Raw genomic sequence first — 25682 nt, 5'->3', positions numbered from 1 at the left:
AGCTGATACACTGGGATCCTTCAAGAAGCTGCTTGAAGAATGGCCTCCTCTCGTTTGTAAAGTTCTTATGTTCTTATGATCTACTTTTGTTAGCTGGAGTGTACAGATCCAAATGAAAAGTGACTGCTCAGTTTCTGTTTGCGGAAAACAGAAACTGGTGGGATTATGTTTCCAGCCGCTATGTCACTGGAAACATTTCCCGTCATTGCTAGAAGGATTCACTTCAATAACTGTGATACCAGAGCCAGCCAACATGATAGAGATAAATTAGCTGGTGACAGGGAAGTGTGGGATAAATAGGTAGACATTTTGCCTTTGCTTTACAGTGGGAACCACATGTTCGACCACAGTGTTGCAAAATCTTCTGACAGAACTGAGGTTGCAGTGATATGTGCTTTGCTTAACCAGACATTACATGTTTTACACGATAGAGGGCGCTGTGTGGCTAAAAATGGATTTTCGAGAATTATAACTGAAATACATCTGTTCACCAGCAGTCGTCAAATGCTGAAGATCATGCTACTATGGACGGTTATCTCTAGTATGTAGTGGGGGTCAAAAAACAGTCAGTGTATGTTTGAAATATACTGTACTTAGAATGTAATCTAAATCGAACTACAGCAAATTCACATTTGATTAAACAGGAAAGTAAACCAAATTAAACCACTATTTCAATGCACTAGCTTTCTTGTTTAGAAAGTTCAATGTTAAACTTTCCAAATTTTAATCAAAAACAAACTGTTCATAGCAAACAAAATATTTTTGATGGAATCGCATTAAGTAGGTGTTCGTTATGAAATTGAAATGCAGTCTTCCTATGCCCGGAGACAGCAGCAGAGATTAATGTTCAATTAAGCTTATGTTGATTACTATGAAATCTGTAAAAATTAAATAAATCAATATTTGCATAGTACACTATTTTGTTGGGATGTTTGCTAGATCTGTATTTGCAGGGTTTTATTGTTTCACCAGGTGGTTACGTTGTTGAAATTACAGTGAAGTGCAGTATTGATTTCAATTACCAGTCATCTCCTTGTACAGAGTATCACAATTATGTAAACATATTATTATTATTTAGTCATTTAGCAGGCACTTTTGTCCAAAGCGACTTACAGAGACCAGAGGGTGAACTATGCATGAACAACTGCTGTTGCAGAGTCACGTACAATAGGACCCGGTTTTACATCTCTTCCGAAGGAGGTAAAGCGACTTGCTCAGGGTCACACACAGTGAATCAGTGGCTGTGCGGGGGATTTCAACTGAGAACCTCCAGGTAGAAAGCCCTTTTCTTTAACCACTGGACCATCAAGCCTCCATAATATAACTTGTTTTTCATTTTAGGCTATTTTAAATTTTAGGTTATATATGTTGTCTATGGCACAGTACTTCATGTTTTACACTGTGCATTGCTTATAATTAAGAATTTGCCTCATTCCCAAAGGTATCCCAGCCCTACATTCCTCAGTGGAACCTATAAACCCCAGAATATCTAATTAGCTCATTATAAGTTGGTAAAAAAATGCTTCTATAAGTGTGTGTGTGTGTGTGTGTGTGTGTGTGTGTGTGTGTGTATATATATATATATATATATATATATATATATATATATATATATATATATATATATATAAAGACACGCGGCCACTCACTCTGGTTCATTACCCCTTTAAAAATAGACCTAGGTCACAACACTTGAGTTTTAAAGTGCTGTCACTCTATTTTTAATAATAATAAAAACAAAATAAACACCTATCTCTAATGAGCACTAACTAAACAAAAGACAACAGCTAAGCTGTTTACTTGTAACACAAAATAAAATAAACTCAGGTTTAACACAAAAAAGGCTTCACACAATACTTGAGAGCTTTTGAAAGAAGACATGAATAAATCGGTAGAGAGGCACAGAGCAGGAGAAGGGTACAGGAACATTTCAAAGGCCCATATATCCCTCTCAGCAGAGTGAAGTCCATCATTAACAAGTGGAAGATGCATCATACCACCCAGACACTACTCTGGTCAGGTCTCTCCCAAACTGCGCAGCCGGGCAAGCAGGAAACTGGTTCAGGATGTCACTCTGAAGCTAACAATGATATTGAGACATCTGCAAAGTTCTGTGTTTGAGATGGGAGTCAGTGTTTACACATCAACAATAAGCCGGTTCTTACACAAAGCTGGTCGTATGGCCTGCAAAAGGTGATTCTACCAAGTACTGACTTAAGGGGCTGAATACTTATGCAACCAGTAAATTTCATTTTGTACAGTTACTTTGCAAGTTTTGCTGTCATTTAACTTCCTCATATAACAGTTTAACCACTACAGCCTTGCATAAAAAAATGTTTGTTTGAAAAACTTTGCACACATTATATATATATATATATATATATATATATATATATATATATATATATATATATATATATATATATATATATATATAATCTCAAAAGAAACAAACACAAAGGAATTGAATAAAGTATGCACAAAATTCATTACAACACCAATTAGTATATAATTAGAACACAATATAAACAATACAAATCCCAGTTCTAATTAAGTTGCTGTTTTACAGACACAGTCTTGCAAACCTTAGAAGTAGTTTGTTAGAATTTCTTAAACACAAAAACTTCTGCCAGTAGCTGGCATATTTATTACCAAACCAAATATAACAATATTTTACCATTTTCAAAATATATAAAGGCAGGAACTTTCTTCCCAATAAAAGACAAAACAAACAAAGCATACTTATTGGCATAAATTTGAGCTTTTGAATTAAACTGAAACACTGCAATCTAAATATGTGTATTTCATAAGCAGAAATACAGAATGCCACACAATATGAAACTGTGAAAGAAAGTTTCCTCTATTGCAAGTGCACCCAACAGATGCCCAATGTGATCATTTGTTTTTACTATCATTAATGAGATCACTTAAAAATATACTTTTTTTACAATGAATTAAGTTTGAATAAAGCCAATGCTACACTACAATTACTCAACATTACTCAACTAATCCTAGATCCCATGAAGGTGAAAATGGCTGTTTAGAAAGATAAAAAGGTAGCACACTATGATAATAAAAAATGTCCTTTTCTTAGTACAGAAATGTTAACAAAAACATTTGAAATGTGTACTTTCAGATATAATTTATAAATGTTGAAAACGTGTATCTCAAATTCAACATTTAAAGTCATTAGACACTTAAATCTGGAAAAAAATGCTTCAGTCTTTAAATCTTTTTTTTTTTGTTTGTTTTACACTTGACACGCAACATTTAGATGACTCGTTAAATCTGAAATACATGATCTTTCAGCACTATGATGTTTGCAATTAAATCTGTAATTTGTAAAATAGATATTTATTTGGCAGCTAAATCTGAAGCTAGGATGCAAATGAGCCCCTGCCCCTTTAAGCATAAGATGCAGACATTCTATGCACAGAGAAGGCTGGGAGGCAGGGAAGCAACTTAAAGCAGTGCTGACATTTTATTTTTTTCAAATGTAATGGTTTTTTTTGTTAAATCTTGGGAAAATTAGGTGATTTAAGTTAAATCTGGAAAGAAACACCTGTTAAATATATGTGCTTTTACTTACACTTGGCACCCCATAAAAGCATATAATCATTGAGAAGGTCAGAGAGATATGGTAATACATATTACACAATAAAAGCAAACCAGGGTAAACTATGGTACCCTGCCCTTTTATTACAACTATATGGGATTGCAAAAAACTGCAGTGTTGTGCCAGTGGGTGCCTCTATGATAATTAAGGACAGGGCTGCTAATATTTTGGATATCATACATAACAACTGCACTAATGTCAACACAAATTAAAAGTGTATTGCATTTGCAGCCATTAGCGCCTGATGTATAATCAAATTTGTTTCTTTGAGCTTAACCTTAGCCTTATTTATGCATTAAAACAGATACGTTTTTTTTAAAGAATAGGCCACAGCTCGGAACAGAATGGCCCACAGGAAAGACAATCACCCAACAGTTGGTTTAGCAGAAAGAAAGTGATGAAAAAAAGACAGATGTTAATGGGTGCTATATGATCTTCTTCCACAGATGGTATCCACGAGTGCATGCAAGTATCCTAAACCATGTAGGAGTTGAAGAAGCTGTGTAATTCCTGTGACATACTTGTCTTGGGAGGAAGCATTTCAAGGGTGATTTCTGATTAATTTCCTCAAGCCTTCATCAGTGAACAATTCATTAGTACAATCAGATAAAGGTATAACTATGTCAGTCTATGATTAATGTGATTTATGTTGTAAGTTAATTACATTTTGGTATTTTTATCATCTAAACGCATCAGGAAGCCTTTCCACATGTTTTGAACAACAGGACATCACTTATTTCGTCATCTTTAATGGATTTAGCATAACATAACATGATTATTCTGTGTACTCTGTCTTTAGAGTTTAGCAGTTCCATATGTTTGCAAATTTATTCCATGGTTTTCTGCATTATTTCCAAAGGTATAGAAAGAGCACATGCTAATGCATGTGACAAAGAGATTACTCAAAGATTATGGCTGCAGATTGATGAGCTGCTAAAATGGTTATGAATAGTAAAATTAAAACAAATGTGAGACATAATGCAGTTATAAAGTTCAATGTATTATGTATAGTGATTGTATCACAAAGTCTAGATGTGCTATGCTGTTTATATCAGAATGTTACCATGACGCAGAATAAATAAGTTGTGTATTATTTCCTAAATTATGTTGTGTAATGAAAGGATTGATATAATCCTAGATTTGTATATACTGATTAAACCATGAACTATAAACATGGTCAACCTTGACTTTGCCCTCATTTACAGTACCATGGTTAACTGTTGCTAAACCATTAAAAACATGCTCCATGTTTCAAAACGCAACCAGTGATACCATGAATGCCTAAGAAATATAAACTATGGTAACATGGTTTATTGAGCTGTCATTGTGTTGCTTTCTGATGCAATCTTATGTTTAACAGGAATTGACAAGTTTTAATACTGTACATAGTACTGTATACAAAATGTAAATTCAGTGGGGAAGGCACAGTTATGGTGGACAGTGCCACATTTAGTTGCCAGAAATAAAACAGATGTCTGTATTCAGTAACTACTGCCGTTGCTTTTTACTTTAACTTTATAGTATTTACTGTTTAATTGCCCCTTAAAAATGTCAAATTTGAAAAACTTTTGGCATAGCCCCTGTGCAGCTACTGAAGGATTATCCAGCCCTGTATCTCAAATTTCCATTTTTTTTTTTTTTTACTGAAGTTGCAGTATATGTATTGTGTTTTGATAATACGCACATTTAAACTGTTGTAAGTTTTGTTTCATGCTTTGTCAAGTTGGAAATAAACAGAATATTTAAACAAAATGTTAGTTTTATACATCTGAAAGCAAGATTCTGGCCTCAGTGGGTCTTTGCTAGTACAGTAAATCCATTCATGTAATAAGGAATGTAACCAGCCAGGAGCGAGGTTGTCGGGGGTAACAGTGTGCTGGCGGAGTGTCATGGTACAGCTAACAGTTTGATAGGAATGTACGCAGGAGATTTCCCAAGAGCTGAAATGGGGAAAGCACTATAAACACCATTACACAGAGCACTAACTCACTTTCCTCAGTGTCGACCTTCAGCTTGCTCTGCTGTGGTCAGGTGGTTCCACTGGGGTGTTTCACTTGTGAAAATGCAGTGGTACAGTATAGTTTTTACAGTATCAAGTCATAATGAAGCCCCATTGAAAAGAGAAATCTGTACTCCATTTATCTGTATTTCCTTCAGAAAACTTAACAAAATGTTACATAATTCTAGCTCCTTTGTGTATGCTTGAAAGCCTTTAGTGCAAACAATTACTTTACACAAAGTCAAACTGGAATTGATAATGGGTTTCAAGATATAAAAATACCCTTATTCATTTTTTTTTTTTAATATTCTTTTTAATTATTAAAATAAAAGCCCTAGAGACCTAGAAAAAATGGATTTTCTAAAATTAAATGTTGTTCACTAAAGGTAAAGTTTTCCACTTTGTTTTAAGAAGCTAACAAAATATTTACAGTAAATGTTATTTAACATTGTATTACAATTATTTTTTAATGCTCACATCATCCTATATAAAAGAAAAGCACATGATAAACTTGTATTTTTGAATTACATTTACTGATCATAGCAAGGAACACAAAGAGACTGCAAATGTGTGTGATAGAAAATTAAGTGTAATACATTCTAACAATTAGGGCTTGCATAAATAAATACCTTTTTACAGACACTATAATTTCTTTGGTACCCTGGAATTATCACTGCTAAACTCATTTTTATAGTGTTAGTTCTCTTAAACCAGGGGTGTCAGACTGAGTTCCTGGAGCGTCGCTGTGTCTATTGGCTTTCACTCCACCCGAGCTCTCACTTACTTAATTTGGCTAATGATTTGATTAACTGGACACATTTAGCATTTCTCTCCAGACCTCAAAATGTTTCACAGGTAGTATAACTTGAATCAAGTGCATTTTTAAAACCATAACTGTAAAAGACCTTGAAAAATATGAAATATGTCAAATTCAACAAATAATTAGATCAATTATATTAATTGAGAGCTTACGTTGGAATGAAAAGACCCTGTGGCCCTCAAGGACTGGAGTTTGACACCCCTGTCGTAGACAGTCTATCCAATTTAAATACATTTGAACCCAATATTGTGCATGAACTTTGCTGAAAATACAGTTTTCTCCGAATTTTATCAACATTGCTTTCTGTGGGGACTACACAATGAAAAAACATGGACATTTATCAATAATTGTTTTCTAATAAAATACAGTGCACAGTGGTGTGAACAAGCAAAGCTATGGCTAAACGTTTTGCATCACCCTATAGAATTAATTAATTTTACCTCATGAAGTCGAATGAGACCTGATGAATAATGTTACTTAAAATATATTCAATTACATACCACTTTGTAGTTTTCCACATAGTTAAGAAAAACTGACAACATTGAAAAATTTGACATTTCGAAATCTTACATGAAATACCGTACTCATAATGGCTTCTGGTAGACTTTTGCAATATAATTCAGTAGTTTCTTTGATTACATGATGTTAAATAAAATATCTAAATTATGTTCCAATAGTTTTTCTTTTTTTTAATTATGTCTCAATCCTAAAATTTTAGGTGATGCTAAACTTTTGGTTATAGCTGTATGTGGTAGAACATATTAAGCAAGTGATTAAAAACTAATGCACTGTAAAAAATTGTCTAGTGTGAGGAAATACTTGGTAAACATGTTCATCATAAATTTCCACACTCACAATAGTATTGTTAAGGCTTTAGACTGGATTATGCCACTCTCCAGTAGCTTATGTAATGCACTTTATGCTTTATGGTGCAGCGTGTGTGAGAATCCAACTTAAGTAACCCCATAGCTGTCTGAAGGTGAAACAGGTTGAAAAGCAGTGGTTTCCTTCAACAGTATTCTAAATGAGGGAAAACTTGGTCTAATGGGTCTTGGAAGACAGATGAATAGGCCAATTTACCTAATGATTCCTGCCTCTCTCAGGGGGTGGCACAGCTGTGATGTCTTCCAGCCCAGCTGTTGATGCTTCAGTGGCAGATGCTGACCTTCGCCACCTCAGTAACGGAGCTGTGTATTTTAGGAACACCCATTAGAAACATTAGTGCAGATTACAGCTACAGGTTTGAAATAACAGCTATTCTGCAGTTAATAGAACCGTAAAGTACAGCAGGAAAATACATTACATGGTGCATTACCTATGCAGTCACAGTAGCCAATTATGAATAATGGAGGAGAAAAATGACTGTGGCTCTACACAAGACCAAACTTGTTTATACACATCTTTATTTTCTCAGTGGTAATATTTTGAATAGACAATAATGTGTGAATCTTTTATACAGAAAAATGTGAGATTATGAAGTGATGGTGATACCAAGTCAAGATTTAATTATTATGTTAGCTCTATGTATTGTATTTAAATGCACACTGGTGGCAGTCATGAGGTTTATGAACAAGAAGGCATATTGTACAGTTTATGAAATATCTGCCTATAAACAGTCACTAAAGCCTCAACTTTACATGTAGTCTGTGTCTTTGTTACACCTGTTTTGGAAAATTGTGAGTTTCTCACAAATCAATAGCAGTTGTGTAATCAAACTCTTGGTACGGAGGCCAAGTTAGTTTCACTAATTAATACAGTATTACAGTTTAATGCCATCTCGACTTGTGCATCAGGTTGATAGTTTCATTGCTCTGAAGATTGTGAATAAATAATCCACTTAAGGTACTGGCATTTGTCTGATGTTATCCCAGTAGGATGATGGATATGTCACCCAGACTTCAGGATAGCTTACTTGGGAATGACCTGGTTGTGATTACACCAATAATGTGAAGACAACTTTACTGAGAAGTCAAAGGTAAAGCCACATTCATCCATTCACTCCAAGGTATTAATCAGTATTTTAGTATACACATATTCACCAGGGGTTACAGAACTGACTGACTGTGAGCTAACTAATTCCTGAAGCAGAGCTGCATTGGTCAATTCAATTACCTGAATGACAATAATTTCCCACTATAAGAAGCCAAAGTCTAAACATTAGTTTTATTAAACCTGTTCGATGTTGTCTTGTCAGTTTTGCCTGCAGAAATTCCAGGAACACTGATACTTCTTGTGTAAAGTATGTCAAGTTTTTTTTTTCCTCAAGATATCCATAGAAAAGTGGAACAATTACTACCAGACAAGAGAAAATATGCTTTCATGTTTTATTTGTAGGAATGAATTACGCTACAAAATGAAAAACAAGAGTTGAATAAAAAATAGATAACACATTCCAGATCAAAGCAAAACGCATTGTCAGCCTTCATCAATGCGTCACAGACCAATCCTTTGTGAGACAAACCATATCTAGAGCGTTAAATACAATTAACACAGATTATTCCATTATTAGTCATGTTAACTGATGTGTTAGCATCAGCAATAAAATCACCACATTAAGTGGAGTAATTGATTGCTGCCATTTGAATATACAGTCTAACGTCACTATAATGAACCCTTATAACGAACCCCCTTTTGTAACGATCCAAGCAGCAAGAAATAATTTTTTCAATGGAAATTAGCCCTATTAGAACAATCATGTTTACAAAATCTACCCGGATAAAACGATTTTGGTAGTGACTGACACTGAACTTTCTCCAATGTTAGTGTATTATTCTCTCAGTGAAAACAAAGACCTTGATAGGCTAATTCGAAGATAACCTATTGTAGTGCGAATCATGTGTGACGTGTGCAACCGTTGCCATCTTCACACAAACTGCAACCATAACAACAGATGTGAGGAGGTAACAAGACTGAAACGGCATGCATTAAGAAAAGCATGAAAAATATGAAGCAGTCTATGCTGGATAATTACTGTATTCAGCATATAAGTGAACATTTTTTTTTTTTTTTTATTTATTTACTGTTTTCTTTAAATATACAGTTTAAATGTTCATCAATGTGAAGTTATAAGAATAATTTCAAATTACAATTGTTTTTTTTTTTTTTAAATGACATATTATTTTCAAAACCACACAAAAATATACAGACATACCAATTCAATTTGTTAAATATGCATCCACGCAGCTTCCCTTTCATGGGGTTTCGATGCGGGTCAATCTACACAAAAAATGGCAATTTATGTGCACATTTGGAAGAATTACTCAGGTAAATCAGGTTTGTAACTGAAAAAATGGCCAAAGAAAGGGATAGTGTAAATCTCATTTACTCGTGTAAATGATGAAACACACAGGAAAATGTACGCCCAGTTTCTCATGGAAACACGCATTTCACGAGTAAAAGTTAATGAGCGTGTTTATCCTTAACTATAAATATTGCAAGGGAGCAGGTCAGATTTTACTGTGGATTCCAAGAAGCTGATGGGTGATTTTATGGCTACAACTGGTGTAGTTCACCTTAATGATAATGCGGGCGGCTTTTTTATTTTTGTTGTTTGCTGTGTCTGGACTGCCATGTTATATATCTCTTGTGGGTTTACAGTTCTGTATAAAACCACTTACCATGAACTACGTTATGCCCTTGTTATAGTATTAAAGCAGCCATTGGAGAATACCCTTGCTGTAAAAACTATGCTAAAGTTAAACACGAAGAGCAAGTAAGCTGCTTCAATGTAACTGAATTAATTCCAATCCTTTTTTTGATCCCAGCTATGTCCAAAGACAACACATGTCTGCCCTCCATGTTAATAAATATAGTTGGTGAACTGGATGTCATGAGCAAGCTAGATCCCCACAACAGCGCAACAAACATCCAACAAGTTGTTGATGTCCTCTCAGAATTGACTAAATAGAATTGCAAATTAACGTATTTACTGTGTTTTATTTGTTTGCATCAACATTTAACATAACAGTAAATCCAGCACATTTACAATATAGTTTATTGCAAAGAAGAGGCCTGCATAATAGATACATTCATTAGTATCAAGCTTAATTAAAAATCTGGAACGGCTCAAATTCCTATGAAATGGGCATCTTATTTCCACCCTTGAATTGTTCAGTTTTTTACAGGTGTGGCTGACAGATGACAAGGGTGTTCGGACTACATTTTTCAGTTTTCTCTTTCTAAATGATGGTTGCAGTCTGCCACAAAACACTGCACCATGCTGTTTACTAGCTATACTTTGATTTATTTTAAAATACAACCTCTTACTATACAATTGTATACAAGCTTTAAAACACACTAATTACTGTTACTATAGACTGTTACTATAAACTCCCGGAACAGACTATTTAGATAGACAGGCAGTTTACAGCTGATGAATGACTGGTTTTGCGACTGGCTTCTGCTTCTGTACTTTCTAAAGTTTAGTCCATTCATGTTTACCAAACAAGACCCACAACCAGTGTCCAACTGACATTACTGTGTCCATTGCCCAGTCAATCTTAATAACCATGCATCAGCTCCCACAGTGTGACAGTGCCAGATATCAAATGTAAATTAACTTCTCTTTGCTGCTTGTTGTTTCTCAGCCACTCTGCTCCTCACTCCAACCAGAACTGTTGAGGGTTGAGGCTGTTGGATCTGATCTAATGGCAACTGAAAGTTTCTGTCCACCATCAGCATGGCTAGAGAGACCCCAGTGGTCGTGTGTGGAGTGGCCCTATATTGTTGCAATGTGGTTAACAGAGCTTTTGAGAATGTCTTTCTCTCCAGCATGTTGGTTCTCAGTCCATTTTGTATGGTTCTATTAAACCGCTCAACACAACCATAGATTGAGGGTGGTAACGTGAAGTAGTGACATGCTCAATAGCTTTATTGCTCAAACAGCGCTGAAACACTTGGGAGGTAAACTGGGGTCTGTTATCTGTTATAATAGTTTGCAGCAGTCCCCATCTTGCAAATGAAGCATTTAGGTGATTAATGACCACTGCTGAAGTTACCTCGTTTGTTGCAAACACTTCCGGCCATTTGGAGTGCAGGTCTTAAACCACCAGAAGGAAATGCTGGTGAAACAGTGCTGAGCTGTAGCTTTTGCCAAGGATCTGGTGGCCAAACTACTAGCTGTAAGGGCGCAGCTTGAGGGTGGACTGATTTACCACTCAATAAACAGGCTTGACATGTCTTAACTAATGACTCGACCTGTGAGTCTATCCCCGTCCACCACACAACTTCATGGCACTTCTGCTTCATGAAAACAATTCCAGGATGTCCCTCATGAGCCAGTTTTAGGACTCTTGAATGAAGGGAGTTTGGAATGATTGTACAAGCATGCATCACCCCAACATGTCAGTTCTTCTCGTACCTGGTGAAATGGTTTTAAGTGTACAGCGTACAAACAAGCTGAAAGCTATATGTTTGTGTGCATGTAATGAATACTGACAAAATACAGACAAATCATTTTTACCGTAAATACTTTTTTTAAAATTTAGTCATAGGGAATTTTTTTTACAAAAAAAATAAATATAGGCAATAAACAATAAGGTAGAACAACCACAACACGTCCTAACCAAAAAACGGGTGAGAGAGAGAGAGACATGAATACATCATATCCTGGTAAACAGGTTGTGGGGACGGACGGAGTGAGAGTGTCTAATGCTTCAGTGTATGAGATACTCCTTGAAGGCACAGAGCTTGGTGCCGCCTCTTCGCTGTCACTTGATGTTGATGGTAAATATTCTTCGTTTATGTCTTCGCTGACACACTCGCTGACATCCGATTCAGTGGAGAAATTGTATGTATTTGAATTAAAATTGGAATCTGAATTCAGTATTACTACTAATACTTCTTTCTCACTGAACGATTTTCACCGGGTTTACAAACACTGCTGACTTTTTTGTGGCTGGGATAATTACATGTAATTAAGTCAATATCTAGTAGAGGGTGCAGCATATCACTAAAAGTTGGTACAGAAACCTAGTGTTACAATATTATGCAATCAGAGGTTTTGTAGGCTCAGTAATTGAAGTTTAAAGTTGCATAATGTACTGGTACGTTCGTACTCCCTGGGGACCAGAGAGCAACACACATACCGGTACATTCGTACTACTCAAAGGGTTAATAAGTCAAAGGCCATGAAACACCTGAGGAAACAAGGCCTTCCAATGGTTGGCAAGGTGGACATGCTGAATTTCAATGTCCCCAGTGTCCTGTACACAAAATTTAAGTGCTTGAAACAGGTCAAGACCCATTAGATTTGCTCCTTTCTCAGTCACTGTGAATTTGAAAATTGGGATTATATACTTCCATATGAAACTGGCAACATAAGGGAGCCGAAAACAATAATGTCAGAAGAGCCATAGCCTGTAAGCTGTATCAAGGAGTGGGGCTTGGCTGGAGATGCAGTACTGAGTGTCCTTTTGCAATGCAGTGCCTTTTAAACCTGTTTTACTCTGAAAAAAAAAAAAAATTAAACAGCTTGTTTAAAATAAACAGCACGTGTGAAAATAAATTGGATGACGTGCCTAACAAGCACTGAATAAATGGACAGCAAAGGTTAAGGCACACTCTTACATATTTCCCCTGTCTAGTGGCTTCACTTTGTAGCAAACGCTCAGATATGCTTCAGCTTAATGTCGCTATATCTGCTTCGGTGATTCTTCTCATCATTCAGCTTCTCTATTTTGCTGCAGGAGCTCCAATGTTAGTCCTTCCTGCAACCATCTAGTCTCCAGCCCAGCAACAGTGTAGTTCAAAGCGCAGTTCCATTACACAACTTTCTCAATGTCTTCATTAGAAACAACTGGCCCGTCGCTAAACTTTCAAAGCTCCTCCGACAAGACATCGACTTTCCCTCATCTTTGCCTTGCCTTAGGTCTATTTAATCTACCATGAAGCTTTGTCTGCTGAATCTCTCTTTACTCCTCTCTTGCAATAAGTACTGTAGTGACTTTGACTTACAGAAAGGAAAGGCTATTGGTTAGAGATACGCATGAATAGTAATATGCAGTTTATTGATTCCATAGTCAAACGATAACAACTACCATAACATCATTAGCATACATGGTTAATATACTTATATCTTATCACACAAAGTGTCTACTTTGCATTGGTATTTTAAATACCCGTTTCTCGTTGTAATCGATCATGTCAATATGCATCAGAATAAATTCAACTTCCCATTCAGAAAGGAATCCAACATTCCAGTACTTAATTTAGCAATTAGTTTTACCATGTTAACTTAGTTTAGACATGATATACCAAACTAATAATATGTTACAACCTCAGTTGATTATATATTCAAATTAACTCAGAAATGGGGCAATGATGAAATTCTCTGCAATTACGAGGCAACTCCTTTTGAGTTGCACATTTCAAACAAATATATTTCTTACACACTCTAAAACAGGAAGTTAGAACAGTTTCCACTTAACTTGATAGCATTTGCTTCAGTTACTTTCTCGAGTCAAAGTATTTAATATTAGACATGTTCCATATACATAAGTCAATCTGTGTCGATGAATACTGCAGCTCTCTGGATCCGCAGTTCCAATGTAGACGGTACTTTGCTATACGCATTGTAATGCGTAGGCTCGAAGTAAACAAATATTTGTTCTTTTCAAATGGAGATCAACATGATCTCCAAGGCTTGCAGAATTAGTTGCTGTTTAGCAGTTTCTCACTGGGAATAGTTCTGTTGACAGACGGAACTCAGTTCAGCTAATGCGTTGCAATGGAAAAGTTTCTTGTGGCGAGTCTTCTGTAAGGCTTTGCTTCAGTTTGTTCGTGCAGATACGTGGAAACAAAGACCTGCTTTCCGATTAATGCAGTATCCCATTTACTGATCAAGTCTCTCGTAGGACAGATGACAGGGCCTTTCCTCAGAAGATGATTTTAGCCATTATTCAGAAAATTGGTTCTTCCTTGCCTTTTGTGAATTCGAGCATGTGTGCTCCCATGACTCTCTTCAGAGCAGTGTAGCTTCCATTTCATCCCTCACAACTCCAGGCCACCTCTAGCAGGTGGACACTCCTCATGCACACCTCCTTTGCGGACAGCACACTTGGTCAGTACGTACAGTATGTCTGGAAGCAGCAGCTCGACTGGAAGCAGCACCACATAACAAAAACTTGCTCACACTTCAAAAGTCAACGGGTTTTGTGATTCTCTCTTCAACCATGTCATTGATTAGTTTGGTTATTTTGGGCAATGCCTGAGTCCACGTGAAGTGTCGTTCATTGGTTGTTCTCACACCGACTTGTTCTCCTTTGGTCCACTATATCGCCCCCTGTCGGCTGGATTTACGACAAGGACTGGTTCTCGTCTAGGTGTCAAGGCCCCAGAATTGTCTAGAAGTTACCTTCAGCAAAATAATACTGGCACTGAAATGACTCATTCAGTGATAGGTAGAGATAAAACACTTGTCCAGGAGTTAGACACAGAGAATGGTTTAAGATCCCCTCTGTATATTCCAATTCTGTTACGTTCATGCACAGAATGATATGATGACCTCCCTCTGACACTACAGTACCGTTTACTTCTAATGCAAACTTCTCTCAGCAACCAGACTTACTGCCCTGATATTACAGTGATAAAAACATTGCCGCCAGCAAACCGCATTTTATAAGGATTAGCCACTCATCTCAGCAGCAGATAACTGTTTTAAAAAACCCTGCACGACAACAATATCAACATCCCGGCTGGAAGCAATAGTATGCCGTTCTTCAATATTTTTTGTACCTTTAGTAGTTAGAAATCAAGTTCAGCGACCACATATGGCTTCTACTTTCAACAACTTTGCAACATTAAGGACTAGATTCTCATAGCTATTTTTCAGCTCATTTAAATTTACATTCTATCTGACACCTTTTTCAAGTACAGTTCTAATTTAAGACTGCTTGCAAAAAAAAAAAAAAAAAAAAAAGGGACTTGCTATCCTTACTGATGTATTTCAATTCGCATCATCCCTCAAGCTTGAACCTCAATTTCACGTCTATTTATTAACCCTATAAACATCAAGCCATTTTCACCTGTTTTTCATTGTTTTTAGTTTTTTACATAAATCCTCATAACTATAGGGGTCACATGCAAGTGCCTTATAGCAAATGAAAGGAGGCAAACTGGGGATTCAGGAAAATACATCACTACCAATCTTATTTAGAAAAAAACACAGAAAATAATAAACACTTTTTAGAAAAAAAAATGTTAATTTATTGTTTATAATTTTTGGGGGGTTAGGGTTAGGGTTAGAAAAGCCAGCTCCAAAATAACTATTTACAATAAAACTCCAGTATCTAAGGAACATGAAAAAATTAGCAAATTGAACAAAAAACAAAAAAACAAAAAAAATACATACACATCTATATTTACAAAAACAACAAAATTGTTTATTTATAAAACAAATTTACAAAAATTCATCCAATCAATACCTCATCAATAGGCCTAACCAAAATTATTGGTGCCACTTCAAAAAACAGTTCCTATCTACAAAAATACACACAGCTACCCCACATGCTTGTTACTTCCAAGGAGTTTTGGAAAGCAGTCCGTTTTGCTTGCACAGTTCAGAATACAAGTAGTGGCTTTTTGTGATTGTTCAACATCTTTCTCTGCAGTGGGTTCTGGCTGGTGTTGAGTTGTAACACAAGAAACACTATGTGTTTCTGAGGTTGAAGCCTCTGTGAGCTGCTTCCCAGCAAGTTCTTTGCACAGAATCTGTCAGAACTCCATCTTTTTATTTGGTTTCTGTCCCTTTAGCTGACAAAGCTCTTTGTAAATCAAAAAGCTGTTTACAACAGCAATGTCAATAAAATGGTCAAAAAAGGTCTTGTACCATTTCATAATTTTATGATGGACACTATAATATTGAATCAGCTGGTCTGACAGATCAACACCACCTATGTGCTTGTTGTAATCTTTCACTGCTGCTGAAACTGTCACATCATTCTTCCGCCAAAAGCCATCTTCCAATCTTTGCCGTGTCTGGATGGTGTCACCTGAAAAGACATTATGGATAGTTGAGCATACTGAAACCTCCCTCACATCCATCCACTTCATGAACAGCGGTTCTCCACTCCAATCCATCTGAAGGACCATCTTTCTGTTTTTTTGATAAAGTGTGAGGGAGCCTTTTAGGTTGTCCCACAAGCACCAAATTTATTTTTGTGTAGGTCATGAAAAATCTGTGAGCTACTGTAGAAATTGTCACAATATAAATTGTAACCCTGTCCCAAACAAATTGTTTGCATCACAGATATGACTGAATGATAACTGAGCCCTTTCTCTGTGTCAAACATGCTTTTCCTGATATATTGATTTCTGCTCATTACAGATTTGCAAAATGGAACTTCAAATGCTCTATCATTTATCCAGTAGTCAGCGATTGAAGGCATTCTTACTATTCCCATATAGAGTATAATTGCCAGGAACATGTAGAATTCCTTTGCCCCCAAAGAAATCCAATGATATTTTTTCCCCCCCGAGCCTTCTGTTTTTCCCCCTGTTTATTTGTGTTGTCAGACAGAGTCAACAATTCTACTACTGAATATTTGGATGTACTGTTTAGCTGCACACCAGGTCTTGCTGTTACAAACCTATGTTGCACTGGGTCAGTATCAGGCTCACTTTCTGACCTCCACCTTTCTTCAGGGACAGTAGCTATAAGGGTTGGAATGCTTGCCCTTCTAGCTCTGATTGGTAGGGCTGATACTCTTAGGTTGGGGGTTGATACCTTCATTCTTTTAGGTGTTGCTGAAGTACTTGGAATTTCTTCAACCTCTTCACTATAAATAAAATAAATGAATAAATAAATAAACAAATAATAATGATCAAATAATAAATACATGTATGTGAACGTGTGGTTTTCAGTGCGCAGTGAAAGGGTGATTGAAGTGCTCCAGACAGTGACAACACACAAAGTTCACGGTTCAAGTTATTTTTCTGTTTACTTTCTACTTGACCGTGTAAATAATGAATGCTGGCTCTACCCAACAATGGGTATCACCAGTTTAATAACAAAGGGGTTGCAGTCCTGAAATAATGATACGCCAAACACAGACACATAAGAACATAAGAACATAAGAAAGTTTACAAACGAGAGGAGGTCATTCGGCCCATCTTGCTCGTTTGGTTGTTGGTAGCTTATTGATCCCAAAATCTCATCAAGCAGCTTCTTGAAGGATCCCAGGGTGTCAGCTTCAACAACATTACTGGGGAGTTGATTCCAGACCCTCACAATTCTCTGTGTAAAAGTGCCTCCTATTTTCTGTTCTGAATGCCCCTTTGTCTAAACTCCATTTGTGACCCCTGGTCCTTGTTTCTTTTTTCAGGCTGAAAAAGTCCCTTGGGTCGGCACTGTCAATACCTTTTAGAATTTTGAATGCTTGAATTAGGTCGCCACATAGTCTTCTTTGTTCAAGACTGAACAGATTCAATTCTTTTAGCCTGTCTGCATATGACATGCCTTTTAAGCCCGGAATAATTCTGGTCGCTCTTCTTTGCACTCTTTCTAGAGCAGCAATATCTTTTTTATAGCGAGGTGACCAGAACTGCACACAATATTCAAGATGAGGTCTTACTAGTGCATTGTACAGTTTTAACATTACTTCCCTTGATTTAAATTCAACACTTTTCACAATGTATCCGAGCATCTTGTTAGACTTTTTTATAGCTTCCCCACATTGTCTAGATGAAGACATTTCTGAGTCAACAAAAACTCCTAGGTCTTTTTCATAGATTCCTTCTCCAATTTCAGTATCTCCCATATGATATTTATAATGTACATTTTTATTTCCTGCGTCCAGACCGTGCTTGCTCTAGGTGCAGATGTGGTGCTTGATCCAGGGGTGCTTGCTGGTGTACAGGTGCAGTGAAGTCCTGGCTTATGGCTGGCTTGAAGCGGCAGCTCCCGGATAGGTATAACAGCCGTCTGACAAAGACAATGATACACCGCTATTTGCTACAAACAATTCACTCACTGTTTTCTTCGTCATCATTTCCTCCCATCAACCACAACAAAGGAACCGATTACGGCGTCACGCCCCCCTAAAGTACTCAGCCCTGCCCCCTCCGATGGCTAGTTCAATCACGTCTCCTCCAATTCATGACTAAAACTTCACTCACTGTACTAGGGCGATGGCTCCTGGTATGGTAACGCCACCCCCTTCCCGAATGGCCGGCTTCTGACTACCCCGGAATAAACTGCCCAACCATTCAGTATGAGGCACGCAGTTCCTGTTGTATAGTACTCTCACAGGTCGAGAGGGAGATTGTTGATTCGGATTCATTCGCTCTCTGTCACAATGTATTATTATTATTTTTATATTATTTTTTATTTAGAAGACACCTTTATAACTATTACAGGTATTTACATAAACACACACTCACTCAAATTCACTTAGCCTGCTTTGTAAACAAATGGTTCTGATCATATCAGTAAATGTGCAGGTGCCCAAGTCTGCACCAAGATCAGATTACAGCCTGCAGCAATGTTCAAGCTAACACCACGCAAATATTTGATGAGGAAAAAAACCTAATATACTGTACTTTATAAACTATATTATATAAATAAGTATAATTTGAAGGCATATTTTACTTAAATGTCCTGCAAAGGATCCAATCATTCCCCATATGCGTTCCCCTCAGCAGAATCGCAACTCTCAATATCAGAGCCTCCATCACTTTTTGGTTTCTCTCCATCTCTCTCTTTCTCTTCTAAAACCTCTGAAGCGGTCAATTTTGTTTTTTTTACAGACTTTGAAGTGGGTCTTGTCCCCTCAGAAGATGCTATTTGCATTTGTATTATGTTTTCTTTCAGAATTATATATTTAGTATTTCCATTGTTGCATTCATTCTGTTCCTGTCACTCTCTCGCTCTCTCTCCTCTGTGAGTTTAACTTTCGCGGTTGATTATGTGACAACAGATAGATGGAGAAAAACATGCGATATGTCACTAGAAAGCGCCAATCTTCCCCTTTCAGTTGACACATTACTTGCAGGGCGTAATTTTAAATGATGAAGAAATATGAAGTTGAAGTTTTTGAAGCTGGCATCTAAATTATATAGTGCAGAGTTTATAGAGATTAAAAACTGGAACGGGCTCTCACTATTCTATGAATACTTCATCGCAGCCCCCCCACGGATCTCCCCTATTCAGACGCCTCATTTCTAGGATCCATGGGTTTCATGAACTTTATGGGGTACCATAAACATTCTCTGTTAAAACCGCCACCATCTCAGCAGCAGATAACCATTTTGCCGATCAATTTTTCCCAAGTCAGGCCTCTTAACCGCATTTTCAGTGGTCCGTGAGGCAACACCTGTAACTGCGCATTCACAGCCCATTCTACCTCACTCTGCCAAATACAATCAGATACACCATTAGAGCATTTAGTATAAACATTCCAATTGCGAGTTATTAATCACAATAATCTAAAGTCAACGGTTTTATTCTAATCATAACCTCTAGATGGCAGTATAACAGCTTAAGTTCTATATATTTTAGCGGGTCCTCTTTCACTGCGGAAGTCATACCTTTTCAAATCAGGACCAATTTACTTCAGAAGTTAAGATGCGAGACACACGTCGGATATGTCCTTGCTCTATGGGGTTCTCACCACTGTGAGTCAGAGGGTCCCCCGACCACACTATCCTGTCACAGCTCATGCACTAATCTTATCTCGTCACCCAAGGCTGTGCTCTATTTCCCTCTGGACGTCTGCTTTAAGTTCTCAGTGCCGAGTCCCAGACTAACTCATCTTTCTTTGTTTGAGGTTCCCTGCGAGATGCCCCTCTGCTCCCGGCTTCGGAGGCCTGTGCCGCACCTCGTCCGAGGGCAGCACCAGATCTATCAGGGAACCCTTTTCTATCTCTCCTTTCAGGTCTTAATTCATCTGACTTTCCTTTGCCCTGAGAGGCGCATCTGCCAAGTCAAAGCCTTTTTATGTGTTTTCAGATCCTTGAGGCTTCATTCTTCGACCAAGCCTGGTTCTATGTAAATCAGACTCATTGGTCAGGGATCTCTTACTATCCTAACTTCAAGTCTGGCCCTCTCCAAACCCGCCTCTAAGTTCAGGCCATCGGCTCGCCTTCTATACTAAATCCGGGCTCTATTTGTCCGCTTTTGTCCCAGGAACAAGCTTGTTTCTGCTTCCTCTATAATATCCTTACAGCCTCAACAAACGCCCCATGAATCAGATTAAGCCTGTGATTAACTTTCTAGTTAATACAATACAATTTTTTTTTTTTTTTTTTTATGTAATGTTTAGGTTCTGATTTTGGTAGTCTGTTGCACATTCAGCCTAACTTTTCATATTTGACCAGGTGCAGTGTGGGATGACAGACATGTGGAATTGAATTTCATTTTTTTTAGATCTTCATTTAAGACCCATGGATGGTGACAAGCGTTGTCTTTTTCAGACATGCATTACAGATTCATGGTTGACAAACACACATTATTAGTTAGCAGGAACTATGATTCCTGATTGCAACAAAATTATATTCAAACCATTGTTGGAATACGCAGCCAAAATATATCTGAGATGGCTGCTCTATTTCTGTGTTTAAGTTGCTTTCGAAATCTAGTCTTTATAGCCTTGATGCCTAGGGATGGTGTTATTATTGGGCGGGTGGACATTGAGTGTTTGGTAATTTTTATTTTATTATCCCATCATGCCATTGTTTTATCCTTTTTATGTTTGGAATGTACATGAAGCACTACAAATTCACTGTATCCCTGTCGGAGGATAACAAGGCAGTTTGTTACAAATGATTAATGACTGGTTTTGCAACTGTCTTCAGCTTGTGTGCTTTATAAAATTTAGGCTATTCATGTATACAAAAAAAGAGCAACAAACAGTGTCCTACGGTGTCCGCTGCCCAGTGGATCTTAATAACCATGCATCAGCTCCCACAGTGTAGGAGTGCCAGCTACCCAATGTAAATTAACATTATTCCTCTTGCACAGTGGCTGCCTGTGTAATTAAAGTGTGCTTGAAATAAAATGTGAAAAATAATAGAACAGAAAGAAAAATGTGGGAGCTTCAATAAAGAGAGACTCAATAATGAGAAACTTTATTACGTTTGCATTCAGATTCACAAAGTAGTGAACTGGGTTCTTTTATTAATCAGTATTTATAATGTTTAACACTAGAACTACCGGAGCATTCTTTTTGGGGCATCATGTTTGTTAAATGCATTTTTCTCCACTGATTTGGTATCTAGGCACCTGTGCTTTTTTTTTTTTTTTTTTTTTTACTTTTCCTAAATATATACAGTACCAGTCAAAAGTTTGAGTACACTTGCTGGAAACTAGTTTTTTTTTTTTCATAATTGACTATGTTTTACGTCATATACATTTCTGTAAATACTTGAAAATGAAAACACATGTTATAATATACAGAACAAAACATAAGGAGTATCAAAGCAATGATCAAGAAAATTGAAAATTGTCTCTAAATCTTGGATTCCTCAAAATAGCCACCCTTTGCCTTAATAACAGCCTCACAAACACGAGACATTCGGTTAACAAGTTTCAGCAGGAAATCACCAGACATGTCTTCCCAGCTCTTCTGCAGCAATTCCCAGAGATGTAGGGCAAGGGGTCTTGGTTGATGGTATATAAGGGTACGTAGCAAGGTGATCTGTTCCTTATTATGGTTACGCTGAAACCGGACGAACAAATTGTGAAACGACATGAGTGTTTTGTTTGTTTTGTGTGTCTCATCTTTAATATACTGGTTTGTTTGTTATTAGACTAGGTGGCTAGCACGATCCAGAGCTGTCTCATATGATCAGCACAAACCCTGGACAACACTGCACTTTGTATCACAGATAACTTGTACTTACTTCACCACGAGCACTACACTCACTTTCGACTGACCGTGTTTGTGTTTCTGTATATGTACTCGATTATTCTTTATTATTTACGGGATTGCAACCCACATTTATTCCCTGTGCAATACACATCGCTGGGTACTGCCAGCCATCCTTTTGTTTACTGCTTGGTCATCAGATCCTTTTGTATTGCAAAATAAAACAGAAACCATTTCACCCGTACTTTGTTGTCTGTTTTTCATTATTGAATTACTGTACCTGCACTGAGCCTGTTCTACACCTGTGCACTAATTACCACTTTGCCACAGTAACAATAATGTTAATTAAGTTAATATTAAAGAATTTTAATTTTTTGTTTTGTTTTGATAAGGTGAATTAAACTGGGTAGATAATGAACTGTAAAAAATAATGTATTTTTTAGGAAAAGGTGTTTCAAGGGAGTATGCTTTTTTTTTTTTTCCTAGTCGCTGTCAGAGTCCAAGATTATTTGTCTCGCTCCCTTTGGTGGAATATGTTTATAAATCTTCACAGCAACCGATTTATTAAAAGTGCCTAAACACCACAAATTGTGAGTGTTGTCGAGTGATTGATAATGAGAAATGTTGTGTTTGAAAGTGGTCTCAGGGTGCACAGGAGTCAAATATGGGTGAAAGGTCAAGTATAATCTTCTAGAGGAATATGCCATTTTGACATCACTACTGTGCTATTATGCCTTTTTTATCAAATGGCTCAGGGTGCAGATATAGTCTTAATCCATGTGAGTCTTAATATTGTTTCGAAAAGTTCTTCCCAACACTGTTGCAGAAGTTTCCACAAATGTGTTGCACTTGTAGGTTGCTTGGCTTTCACCCTTCTGTCCAGTTCATCCCAAACCAGCTCGATGGGGTTTAAGTCTGGAGACTGTGCTGGCCATTCCATGATTTGAAGCCTACCGTCTTGTTCTTCTAAAGTAGTTCTGCCATAGCCTGGAGGTATGTTTTGGGTCATTATCTTGCTGTAGGATGAACCCCTAACCAACTAGACGTATACCAGAGGGTGCTGGATGGCGCTGCAAAATGCTGTGGTAGGCGTTTTGGTTCAGGGTGCCACTCACTCTGTGCAAGTTGCCGACTCTGGATCCAGCAAAAGAGCCCCAGACCATCACGCTTCCTCCTCCATGTTTGACAGTTGGTGTCACACACTGAGGAACCATCCTTTCGCCTACTCGACGGCGTACAAAAACCGTGCGTGATGAACCGAAGATTTCAAATTTTGATTCATCAGTCCATAAGACCTTCTTCCAGTCTTCAGTAGTCCACTGGCGGTGCTTCATGGCCCAGACAAGCCTCTTTTTCTTATTTTGCCATCTTAGCAATGGCTTTCATACTGCCACTCAACCTGTTGAACCTGCAGCTTGAAGTCTTCTCTTCACAGTTGAAACTGAGACTTGCTTACTTCGACCAGTGTTAAGCTATGCTTGAAGCTGTTGTCCTGTGAGCCACCTATCACGCAAGCTGTTGACTCTCACAAACTAGTCTTCTGATTCTGTTGTGGCTTTGGGTCTGCCTAACATCTTCCTGTCAGAGTTTCCTCCAGTTTCCAAGTGCCTTTTGATGGTGTAGGAAACTGTACTCACTGACACCTTGGCTCTCTTTACAATTTCTCTAAAGGAAAGACTTTTAAGGGTTATAATGGTCTGTCTGTCTTCCTTTGTTAACTGCTTTTTTCTTGCCATTATGATAGCAATATACTACTTCCTGCAGTACAATACTGTCCAAATAATGCTTAAGAGGGTGTAGTAACACAGTCTGTTCCAACACTGCTTTTATACAGACAGAGGGTTTGTAAGTAATCAACAAAAGTTAGGACACCTGTAGGAATTGTTAGCATCATCTTTCAAGGCTTACTTTGCTTCCATTGCTACATAACAGCTGTAAGTTGTTAACCCATTACTTATTCCCTGAAAAATACCTTTTTGTGTAACTCTGAAATGTACATTATTTTTCAGTTTTTGGTAACCTAAACATTTTTTTTAACCTCTGGCAGTTTACCGCTTACCTTTGTACCATTTCAGGTTATTCACTGGAATTGAACTGCTTAAATTTAAAAAAAAAAAAAAGGAAAAATTGGGGTGTTCTAAAACTTTTGACCGGTAGTGTATATATATATATAGATAGACAGATATAGTTGCTCGAATTGGGGAAAGCTGGTTGAAGGTGCTTTTAAAAACTACGCAGGAACAGAAGTGGTGAAGGTGACCCCATGGTGAGTTATTTACAGTGAACAATTATAAACAAAAATTATTTTAATAAAACAAAAGAAAAACTCACGTTATTGTCATCAAATGACTCAACTTTAGTCCATGCAAGAAAAGACTTGACTGTTGGCTCAAAAGACTCGACTCCAGTCCCGGCCCAAAAGTCTCCACTTGACAAGAGTCAGTCCTTATGATAAAATAAATTACACGATCAGTTTCGTTTTCAATAACCGCAGCCCTTCTTCTGATGTGTACAAGCCCTGTCTCTTTATGAGTGAGAGGAACACGTGACAATATAGAGACAGAGAAAAGAACATCAGCAACATGGAAGGCAAATCTAGGGTACCTGTGCTTGTCAAGTTCACAAAAACTATGGAGTAAACAGGGAGAGAAATATGCAGTCTGCATCATGCCAGCACTGAGAAATGCCAAACTAAAATAAACTGTGTCTAAAATAACTTAAATCATTTTTGGTCTTTATTATTTCTTACCAATAAATATTTATTTGATGGGTCAATCAATAGATTTTTATTTACATCACCGGTAGAAAGGCGATTTAGTGGTTGTTGTCTGGTCTAATGGATGATCTATGTTTAACTATGTTTTTAAAAAATTGTTTCAGAAAAAAAAAAAAAAAATTGGCAAAAAAAGACATATTTTTCTATATAAACAGTATTAAAATAGGTAAAATGAAGATGGAACAGAATGCATTGTACAGATGACATTTACATTTAACAAAAACAATGTTATTATGATTCTTGCAGCCTTGAATGTATAAACATTATCCTTCGGGCACTCAGCTGCAGCAAAATGTCTCACACAACTCTCGTTAGAGATCTCTTTAAGAGGACACAAATAATATTTAAATTGTAATATTGCGGCTCTCTTCATTAACATATTTTTTCTCAGTACCTACGGGAAAATGTGCACTTTGCGAACTGTCGTAATGAAAATGCAAACTGCGGTATGTTTGCACTGCGACTGGCCCATCTTAGTAAATCTACCCCTTAGCCTTTCAAGATACATTGAAATTTTGAGATATGAAGATGTTCACACTTAAATAATGCCTATTTTGTGTCAGCTTGTCCTCTTCTAACAGGCACAAACACATCTATGTCTCTATCTATGACACATCTTCAGTTGTGTTTCTTAAACTAAAGATAATCTTTTAAATTTGAAATTGCTA

Source organism: Polyodon spathula, chromosome 11, assembly GCF_017654505.1.
Source record: "Polyodon spathula isolate WHYD16114869_AA chromosome 11, ASM1765450v1, whole genome shotgun sequence".
NCBI lineage: Eukaryota > Metazoa > Chordata > Actinopteri > Acipenseriformes > Polyodontidae > Polyodon > Polyodon spathula.
The sequence above is the reverse complement of the archived record's forward strand: the minus strand, read 5'-3'. Positions refer to the sequence as shown.